Genomic DNA, 14,492 nt, shown 5'->3' with positions numbered 1-14,492 from the left:
GAACTGCGGACAGACACCATGGAGGCTGCAGTCAGCCTCGGTGCAGAAGGACGGCCATGATTGATTAGTGCTGTCTGCCAGGGCCTGAGAAAGGGGAATGTAGCCAATCTGCCTGTATTCGCCATCCCTGGCCTGGAGGGAAGGGGAAAGAAAGATGTGGGGTGAGGGCAACCCTGTCCTGAGCCTTGGGGAAGCATGACGTTGGGCTAGGAGAGGGAAGAAGGAAGGGACCCAGGCTCTGCAGAGGGTCCCACCAGCTCCCTCCCGTGGAACTTGTGGGCTCTAACCCATGCGCAAGCAGAGGGGCTGGAGCAAAAGGATGCAAGCTGTGGGGGGCGGCGGGGGGCATGCCGGGAGAGCCTACAGATGCCACTGTGGAAGAGGCGGACACAAAGGCAAGGTCAAGGGGACAAAGGCATGGGAGTTTCAACGGTGGGGCAGGGCTAGAGGTCCCAGGGACCGGTTTTGCCTGGTGGTCCCTTGTGGACTGGGTGGATAAAGGCACACCAACCCGGAGCTTTAGAGGCCTGTGAGAACAGTGTGGACTGTCCCTTGGCCTCTCCTGATGGCCCCGCTGCTGCCCAGCCCTCCTGAGCCCATTCCCTGTGGAGGTGGTGGGTCACTTATCCACGAGGCCCTGGGGAATGACCCACATCAGCAGGCAGGCACAGGGGGACCATGGCAGCCCAGTCACCTGAGCCACTGCAAGGCCTGCCCACATAGACACCCCAGAGCCACCTCTCCACCAAAGGGGCACAGGCAGACCCCGTCAGAGGCTCCCAGAGCTACACTGGAGAGCGGCCCTTTCTCCGCCGGCGCAGATGCCTGCGTGGTGTCCCTGCCCCGGCCAGCACAGCACTTCCCCGGCTTGGTCAACAGGTGGGGAGGGCGGCCCAGGGGGAGGCCAGAGCCATTGGGCAGAGCCGGCCACGCCCCCCTGCCTGCCGGCCCAGCTGCTCCCTACCATCACCCAGGGAGTCGTGTTTCCACGGGGATGACTCTGCTCATCCCTGCTGACCCCGTCCCTCAGCTGCTCCTCTGCCCAGCCCCGTCGGGGGGGGCGTGGGAGCGCATGTGTGCGAGCACACACCCTGCATCCTACCCTGCCACTGGCCACACACCTTCCCGCCTTCATCCCATCCCTCGCCCCACAGACACGCCCATACAGAAGATGGCCCTGCAGAGACCCCATGGCTGCTGGGCGCCCTCCCAGTTCACAGGCCTTGCTTGGCAACAATCCTCTGGCCTGATGCTGCCCACTCTGCCCTTCACGGGGGCCCAAGTGGGACGACGGAGAACCAGAGACAGTCTGGCTCCCCCCCAGCACTCATGGAACCTACACTGGCTCTAGTCCCTAGAGGCCCCCAGCGCACAGACCTAATGGTTTCCTCCGGCTCCCCCCCACCCCAGGCACCTCATACTGTTGCTGTCTTTCTTCTCCTTTTTTAAGCCTTTTTTTTTTTTTTTTTTAAGAATCAGTCCCACTTCCTCGATGGCCCCAGACCAGTGAGGTCATGGCTCCTTTCATGCAGCCAGAGTCTTCAAAGCTCTAAGGTCAGCAGTAATTCATGCCCCGCTTGCGTGAGGGTCTGTTGGTATCCATCTCCCCCGCCAGACTCCGCACAGCCTGGGGTTTGGGGTCACCACTGAATCTGCTGCCTGGCACGTTGGCACAGGTCTGTTTAGAGACGGCTGCCCGGCTCCTGCCTCTCTTCCCTCCCCTGGGCTCTCCCCTGGGGCTCCAGACCCACAGACGGCACGCTTGGCCTGGCACCTCCTCCTGCTGAACCCAGCCGGCCCCAGGCAGACTCTGCATCTCCCCCTTCAAAATCTGCACTTCATCCTAAATTCCTCCCCCACCCTTTTCACTAGCCCTGAAGCCCCTTCATGTCTGGATGTCTTGTTATGAGAGGGAGAAAGTGCTGTCCCTGGCTAGGCCAGTTGAGGCATGGTTTTGGCTGGTGGTACACCTGGTCCATTCCCAGGTCCAGCACCCACAAGGCTCTCCGCCCTTCAGGCTCTTGCTCCTTCATCACCCCTCACCTGCTCTGTCCAGAACCCCCTCACCTGCCTCCCTACTTCCCACTGGGCTCCCCGGTAATCCACCATCCACATTACTGAAATCACAAATCTGATCAAACCTGCGTACTCCTTCAGTGGCTTCTTACTGCTTAGTAGCACGTCCACACCCTTCCACCTGGCTCCCCAGGCTCGCCACGACCCCATCCCTACTTTGTCACCCTCCCCTGCCCCGCACGTACCCACCCTCTGGCCGTGCCATCTCCATCCTCACAAATGGGCCAAGCTGTTTTACAACTCCCTCACCCAGGCCTTTGCTTATGGTCTGCTTGCCTGCCGGGGCACCCCTCCTTTTTGTCACCCCAGAGAACTTTAATTTGTCTTTCTAGACTCAACCTACACAAGAACCACGACTTCTAGGAAGCCCTCCCTGGGCACCCTGGCTGAGTGGATTTCTCCTTTGTACTACCCATGTACCTAATACTGAACAAAAGGTTTTGTTTTGTTTTGGTTTTTTTTGTTTTAAGATTTTAAGTCACTTTACCCCCAACGTGGGGCTTGAGCTCACAACCCTGAGATCACAAATCGCACGCTCTACCGACTGAGCCAGCCAGACGCCCCATAAAAGGTTACTGAATGAATGGATGAGTGAATGAACGAATTAGGGGAGCCCTCCACCTTTGCCCCTCTCTCCTGTAAGCACACCCTGAATCTAAATCATGACCAGAGACCACATCTTCTCTGATATCCCCTCCCCGCCCTTCCTACCTCTCAGCTCACAGTCAAGTGCCCGTTGCTGTGATCCTTGGGCGTCCTCTGGCCTTCAGCCCTTGTCCCTGCATTTTCTCCCTCTCCAACAGAACCCTCTGACTTGCCCAGCTCAACTATAAGCACCATCATCACAATCCCTCCTCGAAAAGACTCTCAGCTCCGGCCTCCTCTCTCCTTCCATCCCGCCCACCTGGGGAAACCCCAGCCCGCCCGCCCAGTCATGCTGTTCCTGGGTCAGCCCCTGCGCGGCTGGCTGCTGCGGGAACAAAGGCCCGGCCGGGCTGGGTTCACAGTTGACGTCGTGGTTACAAACGCCATGTGTGCCCTCACTTTTTGCCCTGGGGGTGCAGGTTTCTCTGGTGGCTTCACTCTTCCACTTTGTGACAAAACCATCCCATTCCCTCTCTTCTTTCCGCAAACCCCCCACACTCCTCCCCAGGGTGCTCCCGGCCAGTGACTCTGCCTCAGGCTTCAACAAGAACATAGCATCGCTCCCCATTTCACTGACAAAACCATCTTCGCGGCCCCCTGCTCCCGCCATCCTGCTGAACGGAATTCGAGGAATCACCAAAGGCCAGGCCTTCCACGTGGGCTCGGCCCTGACCCCTGTTGCCTTCCCAAGGACCTCGTTCTCTAGTTACTCTCTCTACCACCGGGAACTTCTTCCTGTCTATGACCGGGCTCTCCCATCGTAATAATAATGGCGGCGGTGACAGAAAGCGCCCTCCCGGCCTCACACCTCCCTTCATCTGTTGCTCCATTTTTCTGTTCCCCTTCATGGAGAAGCTTCTTAGAAAGTGTCTACACCAGCTGTCTTTACTTCCTTACCTTTTGTTCCCTCTCCAGCCCATTCCAACCTGGCTTCCATCCCCCCACTCAAGTGAAACAGCTTTTGTCAAGTCACTAGCACCCTCTCAGCTGCCAAGTCTGCCAAACACGTTTCTGTCTTCACCTCCCTCAACCTCTCAGAAGCATTCAACCCAGTTGGCCGCAGCCCCCTTCTGGAAAGGCTCTATTCGCTCAGCCTCCATGAGAGCACGTCCATGGTTTCCCTCCTGCCCCTCTGGCTGCTGCTTCTCATTTTCTTTGCTTGTTCCTCTTTCTCTCCCCAATCTCTAAAGTTTCTCAGGGCTCAATCTGCGTCTTGATGGCATCATTCCTAGGACTGGAAATAGTGTTACAGGAATAGCATCACTCCTCTTTTGAACTCCAGACTGATGTATGCAATTGCCAACTGGACCACTCCATGTGGATAGCTAAGAGGTATCCCAACCTACAGTATCTGGGATGAAGCATTTGCGCTCTTCAATTGTTCCAACCCATAGTCTTCCTCAACCCAGAAAATGTCCATCCATCCATCTGGTTGCTCCAGTCAAATATCAGGGTGCCTCCCTGAATGCTCTTTTCCCTCACCTTCTACATCCAGCCCATCCAAAGTTCCATTAATACCATCTCTAAAATATACATGACCTCCACCTTTTCCCCCTGGACCATATCACAATAATCTCTTGCAATAGCCTGTTTCCTGCTAACTGTTTTTGCCCTGCCCTCTGCAAATCCGCTCCATAGAGCAGCCAGTGATCTTTTAAAAACAAGAAACTAATCATGTTGTTTCTCCTGCTTAAATTTCTCCAGCAATTTCCTGTTGTGCTTAGAACAAAACCTAAATGTCTTACTGTGACCTACAAGGCCCAAGCGATCCAGTCCCTGCCTCCCTCTATACCCTTGTCTCCTGATTCCTCCCTGTTCCCTCTGCCCCAGGCCCGCTGACCTCTTTCCAGCTCCTGGACCACTGGGCTCATGCCTGCCTTTGGCCTTTACCCGGCCCTCTGCTCCCCTCCCTCTTCACCTGGCTCTTCCATCTCACTCCCCAGTCTAGGCTCAAATGTCTCTTCTCCAAGTGGCTTTCTCCTTCTTTACTCTCTATCACAGTCCCCTGTGTTTTCCTTGACATCATATGTCATCATTGGTAATTACTTAAACAAGTAATTGCCTAATTTATTTGTCTGTGTCCTCCACTAGACTGAAATGCCAAGAGGACAGGAGCTGTCTGTCTAGCTCACTATAGCCAGTCCTAGGACTGGGCACAGAGTAGGCACTCAATACGTGTTTGCTGAAAGAATGAGTGGATGAAGACTTGGATACAGACCTTTCCAGGGATAAAATGGATTCCTATACATTTCATCCATCCATCCATCCATCCATCCATCCATCCATCCATCCACCCTGTTTATAAGCCAGAAGCTGAGCTAGCCCTGAATAGGACACAAAGATGCACCAGCTGGTCATCCTGCTTTCTGAGAGCTTGGTGGTTGGGGGAAGGTGGACATGGACACACGTAACTATGACACGAGGAGAAAGCGATGCTTGCCCTAAAGAGGGGAGGTCATTGTGCTATGGGAGTTCAGATGGATAAATGGCTACTTCCAGGTCAGAGAAGGAAAGACGTGGCTTTTCAGTTGGGCCTCAAAGGATGCTTAAGTTATAAACACAGCAAAATGGAGGGGAAGAACACTCCAACGAGAGGGGGCAGCCAGAGCAAAGACAGAGGCAGGACATAGGGAGCTGCAGTTATGACAGTCTTTGTGGGGCACAGAATCTATTCAGGGATTTGGGGAAGGTGGGTTGGGTGACTGGCTGTAGCCTTGAGTGGCAGGCCTCGGAGTCTGGACTTCACCCTGCAGCCTTGGAGAGCCCCTCACAGGGGCAGTGGGTTGAGATAAGACCACAGTTAGCTGGCATGTGTGTGCCTTCTGCCCACCTTTTCAATGTGTTTAGAATAGACAGGACAAGCTATATTTTTTAGAGTGGACACCAGTGGAGGAGTGAAAGGTTGTTGGGGATGTGTGCATGGTGGCTTCCTGGCCGGGACAAGCACAACAATGCCCCATATCATGGGTTAGGTGTCATGCTGGCACCTCTCCACGTGGCTCTTCCAGCTCTAGCCTGGAGTAATGGGGGCCAACGTGACGGCTTGAACATTCCTTCCACCAGCCAGAGATCAGACTCTGGCCTCCACCCTCAGTCTGTTCTTCAGATGTGGCAGCTGAGGCAACCTCTTCCCACTGAATTGAAGAATGTTGGAGTTGCAGGGACTCAAGAGATCAAGGAGTCCAACTCCCTCATTTCACGGATGGGGAACCTGAGGCCCAGAGAGGAGCAGCAACTCCCCCCAGGTCATACATTTATTCATTCAACAAACATTTCTTGAGCATCTGCTCTGCGCTGGGCTCTGTTCTAGGAGCCACAATATAGCAGTGGCAAACTCCCTGTCCTCACTGAGCTTGCATTCCAGAGGGAGGAGGCAGATAATAAATAGGGAAGCAAATAAGATAATTTTAGAGAGTGATAAATGAGAGACCATGCCAAGAATAAAACCCAGCTCCCTGAGCGCCAGGGCCAGAGCCCATTTAGTAAGTGAGAAGCCCCAACGGAACCTGCATTGAAACGGAACTTTGGGCGGAAGTGGTGAGTAAAGTCAGGCCATCTTGGGGGCCTGGAGGTGGTGAGCAGACAGAGATGAGGGTGGGGGAAGGAGGGTCAGGAGTCGGGGAGCCAGGCTGGGGCCAGCTGTCCATAGGCAGGGAGCCGAGAGTAAGGACGCTGGAGGGTGAGGCGGCTCCTCTCTGGAGCAGGTCCAGCCCAGCATTGTCTTTCTCTGTGGGGCCGCCAGATTGGAACACCCAATTCCAGACATAGTCTGACCACAGAGAGAGGCCTTTTCTCCCTGGCCTAGACACCCTTTGTATTCATTCATCCCAAGATAGTATTCACTCTTTCAGCAGCCTACTCATAAGGTGAAATTTGCAATCACTCCTGGATCTTTTCCTCACGAACTATAGTCAAATTGGACCTTCCCTATCCTATAAATTGTGCAATTGGTTTTTCCCTTTTAAATCCAGGTGGACCCCAAACAAAATATTAGCAAATCAAATCTAACAGTGTATAAAAAGCAGTATAACTACAACCAAGTGGGATTTATCCCAAGTATGCAAGGCAGGTTCAACATTAGAAAATCAGTTAACGTAGTCCATCACATCAAAAGGTTAAAGAAGAAAAATCATATGATCACATCAAGAGATGCAGAAAAAGAATTTGACAAAACCCAATACCCATTCATGATAAAACAACAACAATAACAACAATTCAGTAAACTAGGATTAGTAGACAGTTTCCTCAGCCTGATAAAGATTTTTTTTACAAAAAACCTACAGCTAACATAGTACTTATGATGAGAAACTAGAAGCTTTCCACTAAGATCAGGAACAAGGCAAGGGTGTTGCCTCTTACAACTCCTTTCCAAAATCGTATTGGAAGTCCTAGCTAATGCAATAAGATAAGAAAAGGAAATACAAGGTATACTGATTGGAAAGGAAGAAATAAAACTGTCTTTGTTCACAGATGACATGATTATCTATGTACAAAATCCAAAAGAATTGACTAAAAAACAAAAAACAAAAACAAACCAAACTTGAAACTAATAATGGTTTTAGGATGCAAGGTTAATATAAATCCAGGTGTTGGACTTTACATTCTACAAGTTCCTCTCGTTCATTGCACCTCTTCACTTCTAGTCTTTTGTGAAAGCCTGTTGGATCTTGATTTTTTTCCTCTCAGTTCAACACCCTCACAGCTGGGTGTCTGTGATCATGACTGTCCCAAATTATTGGCCAAACATGGCTCAGGATAGACGTCACTACCACCATCCCCCACCACCACATGCTTCTAGAACCTTCTCTCCTAGGAAACCATGCTCTCAAAGACGGTCCTTTAAACATCCAGAAACCCACCTAACTGCACTTGCATGGGGCTGGAATCCTCCAAGAAATGTCAGCCATGCCATACCAGCCTGAGATATAAAAGCCACCATAAGAAACTCTCCTAGAAGATTGAGAATGGATGTGACCTGTCCCTCGCAGCCTTCCCTGCTCACTCTAGGGCCCATTTTTCTGGACGCAGAGGTAGCTTTCTGGCCTTGCTCAGGTCCCAATCATCGGACCTCTTGCCAACCAAGCATGCCATTCATCTGCAGCAGAGCTGCAGTCCAGGGTCAGGCTGTTTTGGTTCTCTGTGGATTGGAAGCAAGATTACTTCAGAGCTCCATGTGGCCAGTGGAGACCCCTCCTTAAGCTTCACCTGCAGTGGGGGCTCAGACTCAGAAGTTTCTGGGAGACTGGAAGAGATCAAACCTTTTCTATCCTGGCCAAAGACAGCACCGGGCATCCGGGTGGCCTACTTCCCAAATTCCTGCATTCCCATTGTGGCCCAGCTCCAAGAATGCAAAATGGATCCCCATGCCCCCTGGTTATAAATCCCAAGTCACAGCTTTTTCTCAGCTGGGGCAGTCTGCGGGTGGGGATGGGAAAGGGGTAGCTGCATTGTTTCTCTGCCAGCACTTAGGGCTGAGGTGTTGGCAGGCCAGGGCCCTGGAGGAAGTCACCCCGGGTGCCCTCCCCTCCTGATCTAACACTCTGCAGAGGAAATCTGCTCCAAGAGGTCTTGGAGGGAGGCCTAGAGCCGGGAGTGGAAACCTCCGGGCACTCAGGAGCCCCCAGAGTTCCGGAAACAATCAGGGGCACATGAGGGGTGCTCCAGGGTGAGGGGTGGGCTAATGATGACTGCATTTTCCATTTGGGGCTCACTGGACCAAAACATGCCTCCCCCTTTTTTAGGCATGAATCAACCTGAATCAACCAGCCTAATAATGTGTCCGCCGCAAGGGGTAAGTATGATAGCGGTGACCACATTTATTTTGTATTTACTGTATGCCACGTTTGTTTTCTTGTTCAGGATGTATCAGCAGCCCCTCCCCCCACAATCAGATCCATTCTCTGCCAAACCCCAACGGCTCTCAAAAAACATCAATTAGTTTTCGCCAACCTGCCTCCTCCTCTCAAACCTGACTCTTTGCCTTCACCCAGAGTGTTTCTTGTTGGCTTGGGGCCCGATGAAATAAAAACCCCACAAATGGGAACTAAATCCTCAAATGGGCTGTGTTTGGGTTTTGTGAACTGTGCCCCCTTCCTTCCAACCCCTCTCAGCTCATCTGTCGACAGCCCTGGAAGCCTTTCCTCCCTAGAAGCAAAGGCCCACGAGTGGCTTTCCCCTCCCAAGACTGAGCCTCAAATCAAAGGAATTCATCTTAAGATGTGGAATTCCGACCTCAGTCAGCATGGGGAAGAGTCTATTAGGAGTGAAGGAGGTTGGTTCCTCCGGCCCCCAAATTTCACCCCTTCACCCGGCATGCTGATATGCATAAGGCCCTTGAGGCGGAGGCTGAAGAATTATTTCTTGAAGCAAAGCAGTCATGGATATATTCATTTGGTGCTTACTGAGTGCCTGGCACCGTTCCAGGCTCGGCCTCCCAGTGGACAAGTGGCCGAGGCAGGATTTGAATGCAGTTCTCTGAGGCAAATCCACATGCCTACTCCTACAAATGCTGCCCCCCTGGCCCTCTGGGGGACTGGGCTGGCCTGACCCTCACCTGTCTGTCCTCTTCAAAGGGCAGACCAGGGTCCTTGGGCCAAACCCCTAAAACACACCAGCTGGGGTGGGCGTCTGGCAGGTCCTGGCAGGACTAGACTTGGGCCTCCTGGGGCCGTGTGTGTTGAGAATCGTGGGAGTGGGGGTTGCAAGTCAACAGCTCAGTAAAGAGACTTTCTTTTATACCAGTCGACCCTCATGTACCCCCTAAGGCCCTCTGCAGCCCACTTGTACACACACACACACACACACACACACACACACACACACACACACACTGCTTCTATGAGTCATTTCCCAGCTGCTCCAAAGGGTGGGGAGGCTGATTAGTTCCACGCAGGCCTGAGCCTTCCTGCCCTCTGCTATAGCTCGGCTCTCTCTAAGGAGTCCCCAGCCATGACCACCAGGGTTCTATGGATGCCACCCCTCAAACTTGTGCATGCACTCCCTCTCCTGTACACATCTGGGCCCACTTCACCCGCCTTTGGGCAGATCCACCCCCTGCACACAGGGCTGCTTCCCCTGCCCTGCCTGTTCTTACCTCCAGTCTGCCCCGGGAGATACCTCTGCCTCTGTGCTCTTCTTATGGTCTCCCAGACCACGGCAGACAGGCTCCTTCCCTGCCATGGGTCCACCAAGAGGGCGACAGGAAGGCTGTTCAAAACCGATGAGAGCCCACCTGGCTCCCCATTCTCTCCATCAACGCCCAACCATCCAGGTAAGGTGGGCTTTGAGCCCTCCCCGCTTGGGCCCCCCATGCCTGCCAGGTCCTGGGAGCTGGGGATCACAGTCACCAGCCCCAGGAAGAGTGGCCCTCTTGCTGCCTGTGGAGCTCCAGCCCCATCACCGGGAACCAACAAGGGAGGCTGGCAGACTCTTTCTGCCCCTTCAGCCAGCTGGGCCCTGCCACTACCTCTGAGAATTTCGCTCTACCCCAGAAACTGCTCCAGGGATGTTTTCCCACCAACAACCCTGGTAAAAGTTCTTTCTCCCCGACTAAGGCCAATCAAGAACTTACAAGCCTCAAAAGAGACTGGGGTCACAAGCAGATCTTACTGAAATGGGAGCCGGAGGGATTCTGCTTGGCTTTTGGCGTCACTGTCCTCACAGCAAACATGTGTCAACCGCGGACCCTCATGGAAGGGGGTCTGCCGTCCACTTTATACAAGGCTCTCCCTCACCTGAGGGAGACCAGACAGGAAAAAAACATAGCCCTCCTCCCAGCTCTGCAGGGTGCCCGGAGCTGGATAAGTTCGTCCTGCTTCCTGCCAGGCAGACCCTCCTTCTGTAACTCCTCTCCCTCCTTCCGTCGCCCCCTCCCCCCCAAGATGAGCCCTTGATTTCAGAGTCACAGCCTGGTAAGAGGCACGATAATTAACTACTAGTTAACACTTACGTAGAACTGACTACTTGCCAAGCATTGCTCTGGGCACCTATCTGGTGGCGGGGGCAGGGGGAGCGGGGCAGGCGGAGTGGGGTCTGGTGACCGTTGTGGTTCTGTACTTCGCATTTATGCTAGGGCTCCTGGCAGAGGGCAGCAAGGCCTGGGGGAAGGGGCAGCCTGCCCTTCGAGGGGAACAGCTCCCTGCCACCCCCTCCCTGTCTGCTCCTTGAGCCCCTCCTGCTCCTCCCGCTGCCCCATCCCCCCAAGGATGGCTGTTGACTGAAAACCTCGGGGAATAAAAATAGCTGTTGCTGATGAGGCAGAAGGGGGGCCAGAGCACATGAAAGGCCTGGGGCAGGGGTGGTGGAGGTAGAGGGAACCTGGGGTTCCCCCAGCCCCATAAGCACCTCCCGAAGGAGCCCCTGGGAACCATGGCCTGTCTCTGCTGCTGCAGAGTTGGGGACCCCTGCAGGAGGCCTGGCACCTGCCCCAGCCCTCGGGCTGCCCATGGAAGCCCCCTGCTGCGCCCCCAAATCTCAGGGGCGAACTCCCCACCCCCCCGGCCCTGCAGCAGCATCTGCCTTGCACTTGCCTCGGGCAAGTGACAGGACCCTCTGAGCCTGAACCCTCCCTTAAGACGAGTCAAGGAAGGAAGGCTTGCACAACCTGGGTGTTGACATCCCCTCCCTTCTCCCTACCTGCTCTCTGGGAACTCAGGCCTCAGATTTTTCATTTCCGGTCAATGCATCTCTCTCCTGTCACCTGGAGAGAGCCTTTCTGCTCCTCTCGGTAAGGTCCAATACCTTGTCTCCTCTCTGGCTGTGCCTGGCCCTGGGAGACTTCTCTGAACTCCATCCCCAGCTGGACTCCCCCTACCCCATCCCTGCCACTCTCTACACTTTTCTCTGTTCTGGGGGCCAGAATTGCCTCCGAAGGCAGGGACCTTGTCAGGACCACCCCCATTGTCTGGCCAGGAGATGTATGCTTTCAGCATTGAACTCAGGGCTTCCCCGTGGCCTGGGCCCGGGGTGGGACCCAGACACCCTGGCGAGGGAAGCCAGTAGGCAGGCCCTGACGCTCAGGCCAGCCTAGAGCTGGGAAGATGATTCTGAGTCTTGAGCCCCCACATCAGGCAAGTTCCTAACCAGAAATGACAAGCAGAGCCAGGCTAGAACAGGGGCACCTAGGAAGGGCCCTTAATTATCTTCCCAAAACCCCACTAAAAATCCCAGCTGATCCCCTGAAGATGCCTGGGATGGACACGGGAGTGGGCCCTTGGGTTATGTCTGGGACCCTGCATCGCCCACACAGGTGAGTGGCTCCAAAGACGTGTGTGTTAACCACAACTCTCCACAACACTGCCACACAGGGTGAGGCCGCCAGCCAGGGCCAGGGGACTGGGGACGAGCCCAGAAGAATCTGGAGGGTCCTGGGAGAACCAGTCCTCCTCCGGGGCCCCCCATTGCCACCCCAGGGGTCTCCTTAGCTCAGCTCAGGGCCCTGAGGGGCAGCCACAGCCTTGGTCACAGAGGAATGACAATAGTGCCCACCATTGGCTCTTCCCTACCTCTCTGTCAGCCCCTTCCCCTCTCCAGACTAGCCAGACTGGCCCCAAACTGGTCTGGAGCTACTCTCCTCAAGCTGGCTCCTCCATTGAGGCTAAACTCAAGGGCCTTCAAGGCTGCTTCGGGCTCTGCCCATCCCAGGCTCTGGGGTGATTTATTTCCAGGCCGGTCCCCCGCTGCAGGTGGTATGGGTGGGAGGGGACATGTTTAGTGTCCACCTGGAGGGCCCCCTCCCCACCCTGGGGCAGTGTGAGCCCTCTCAGGCGGGCCCTGCACCCCGGGCAGGGGGAGGGGCCGCGAGACACGGTACTTCACCGCTAGGAGTTTGGGAAGGTGCCCAGGCCCTCTGTGCCACACCAGTGTCTTCCTGGAAAGCCTCAAAAGCCCCCATCCCACCCTCAGGGCCCTCTAGATGGGGACTCCCCAATCTTTTGAACAAATGCCTCCCTCTGATAAGCAACATCACGCTCCTCCCAAACCCTGTCTCCTACCTCCGCTCAGACCTTTCGGCTTCTTGCCCTAGCCGCTGCCCGACCCTCCCCGCCCCAGCCCCGGGACCCAGGACCCGGCTCTGCCAGCAGGGAGGGGGTGGGGGGCTGCGCTCTGCCCTGGCACCGTGCTCCCGGCCCCACAGCCTGGCCCTGAGTCCCCTCCTGAAGCCCCCAGCGGCCCCTCAGGGCCCTGGGCCCATCTTCGGCCCCTCTGGCCAGGCTTTCTGCCTTCCCCACTCGCCCAAGAAAGGAGCCCGGCCTTGCCCCAAGCTGCCCAGGGAGAGGCAGGGGCGGTGGGCAGAGCCTGGGCCGTGCAGCCCGCGATGTGTCCTCTGCTGGCATCTGGAAGATTCCTGTTTCAGCAGAGCAAAGGAGCCGCCGCCACCCCCCACCCGGCCTCCCGCCGCTCTCCTCCCCCCACAGCCCTGCCTTCCGAGAGAGCCGAGCCACTGGAGCCACGGAACAGGCTGAGCCGCCCCTGGGAACAGGCTTCTGGCTCCTCTGCTCTCCTCTCCCGAAGACACTCAGCCCCGTCCGTCCCCGGGGTCACCCTGCGCTCGCCTGGAGCCGAGCCTTCGCCACCGGGCCATTGGTGACCAGGGCGAGGACCCTTGCTGGGGGCAAAGACGGCCAGCCGGGGGCACCGAGGGCAGCTGATGGGGGTGGGCCCCGTACGAGGCGGGTTTGGGGACGGGGAGGGTCAAGGCACAAGGAGCTCGGCGCGGCCGGGGCAGAGCAGGGCCTGGTGTGGGCAGGAGGACAGCGGTGCCCGGAGCAAAGTGGTGGCTTCCTTGAAGCCAGGCTGGGCGTGGGGCCAGGGTGCCCTGCTCCTCGGGGTGGCCGGCCCTCGGGGTGCCGTCCGGGGCAGGGGTGCGGTACTCACTGCTGGACAGGAGCGGAGTGCTTGCGGCCGAGCCTGGAGCGCCGTGCCCACCTCGGGCTGGGGCTGGGACTCTGGGGGACTTGGCCGGGGGGCCGGCCGGCGGGGACAGCTGCTGCTGCTGATGTCACAGGGTCATGAGTGAAACCTGAGGACTGGGCCAATCTTCAGGTGGGAGCCTGGGCCGCGCTTCCCTCACCGGGTGTGCTCGGGCTCAGCCCAGGACCGCCAGGGCTGGGGGGGGCCACCAGCACACACTCGCCTGCTCACACGCACGCGCACGCGCACACGCACACACGGCGGGCCACACGCCCCTCTCCCACCCTCGAGGAGCTTCCGCAGGCTCGTTCTACACGCCAGTCTCCTTTCACACTCACCCCCGGGGAGCCCCGGCGGCACGTGCCAGCTCGCACACTCACACTCGCTCCGGTGCACACTCATGGACGCGTCTCCCTACAAATGCCACACTACACATGCTCAGCCATACGCATAAGTCACCCTTCATACATCCACACAAACCCTTCCACTGTGCCTTACCCCCGTTCCCACACATGCTTATTGCTCGCGCAAACACACTCCCACACTCACATCAGCTCGTGTGTGTACTTGTATTATTATATACATACAGTCGTAGCTACTCTCCTGCCCAAGGGAGCACGAACGCTAGAGTTTTATCGCACGCGTGTCTGTGTGTGCACACACCCATACCCACGGTCACGCTCAGGCATTCACGCATGTCCGTGCACGTTCCTTATATCTGTACCGTTGTCTGAGTCTCTGTCCACGTTCCCGCTCACACACGCACAGGGCCATCTGTGTGTACCTATGGTCACTGGATTTTCATTAAGTGTATGCCTGCCTGTACACACACACACCCCTACACACACCCAACTGTCAGG

General features: G+C 56.0%; 1 long non-coding RNA gene across 1 annotated transcript; it reads left to right on the top strand.

Annotated features, from left to right (window-relative positions):
- Positions 1-7,659: 7,659 nt before the first annotated feature.
- Positions 7,660-8,959, top strand: LOC141370907 (uncharacterized). Its single transcript, XR_012375397.1, has 3 exons — positions 7,660-7,751; positions 8,463-8,512; positions 8,832-8,959. It is a non-coding gene; the product is annotated as an uncharacterized lncRNA (long non-coding RNA).
- The last annotated feature ends 5,533 nt before the right edge of the window (positions 8,960-14,492 follow it).

The sequence above is a fragment of the Callorhinus ursinus genome, unplaced genomic scaffold (assembly GCF_003265705.2).
Source record: "Callorhinus ursinus isolate GAN/ISIS: 27379988/994484 unplaced genomic scaffold, GSC_fseal_2.0 scaffold50, whole genome shotgun sequence".
Taxonomy (NCBI): domain Eukaryota; kingdom Metazoa; phylum Chordata; class Mammalia; order Carnivora; family Otariidae; genus Callorhinus; species Callorhinus ursinus.
This window is presented reverse-complemented; position numbering and strand designations above follow the sequence as displayed.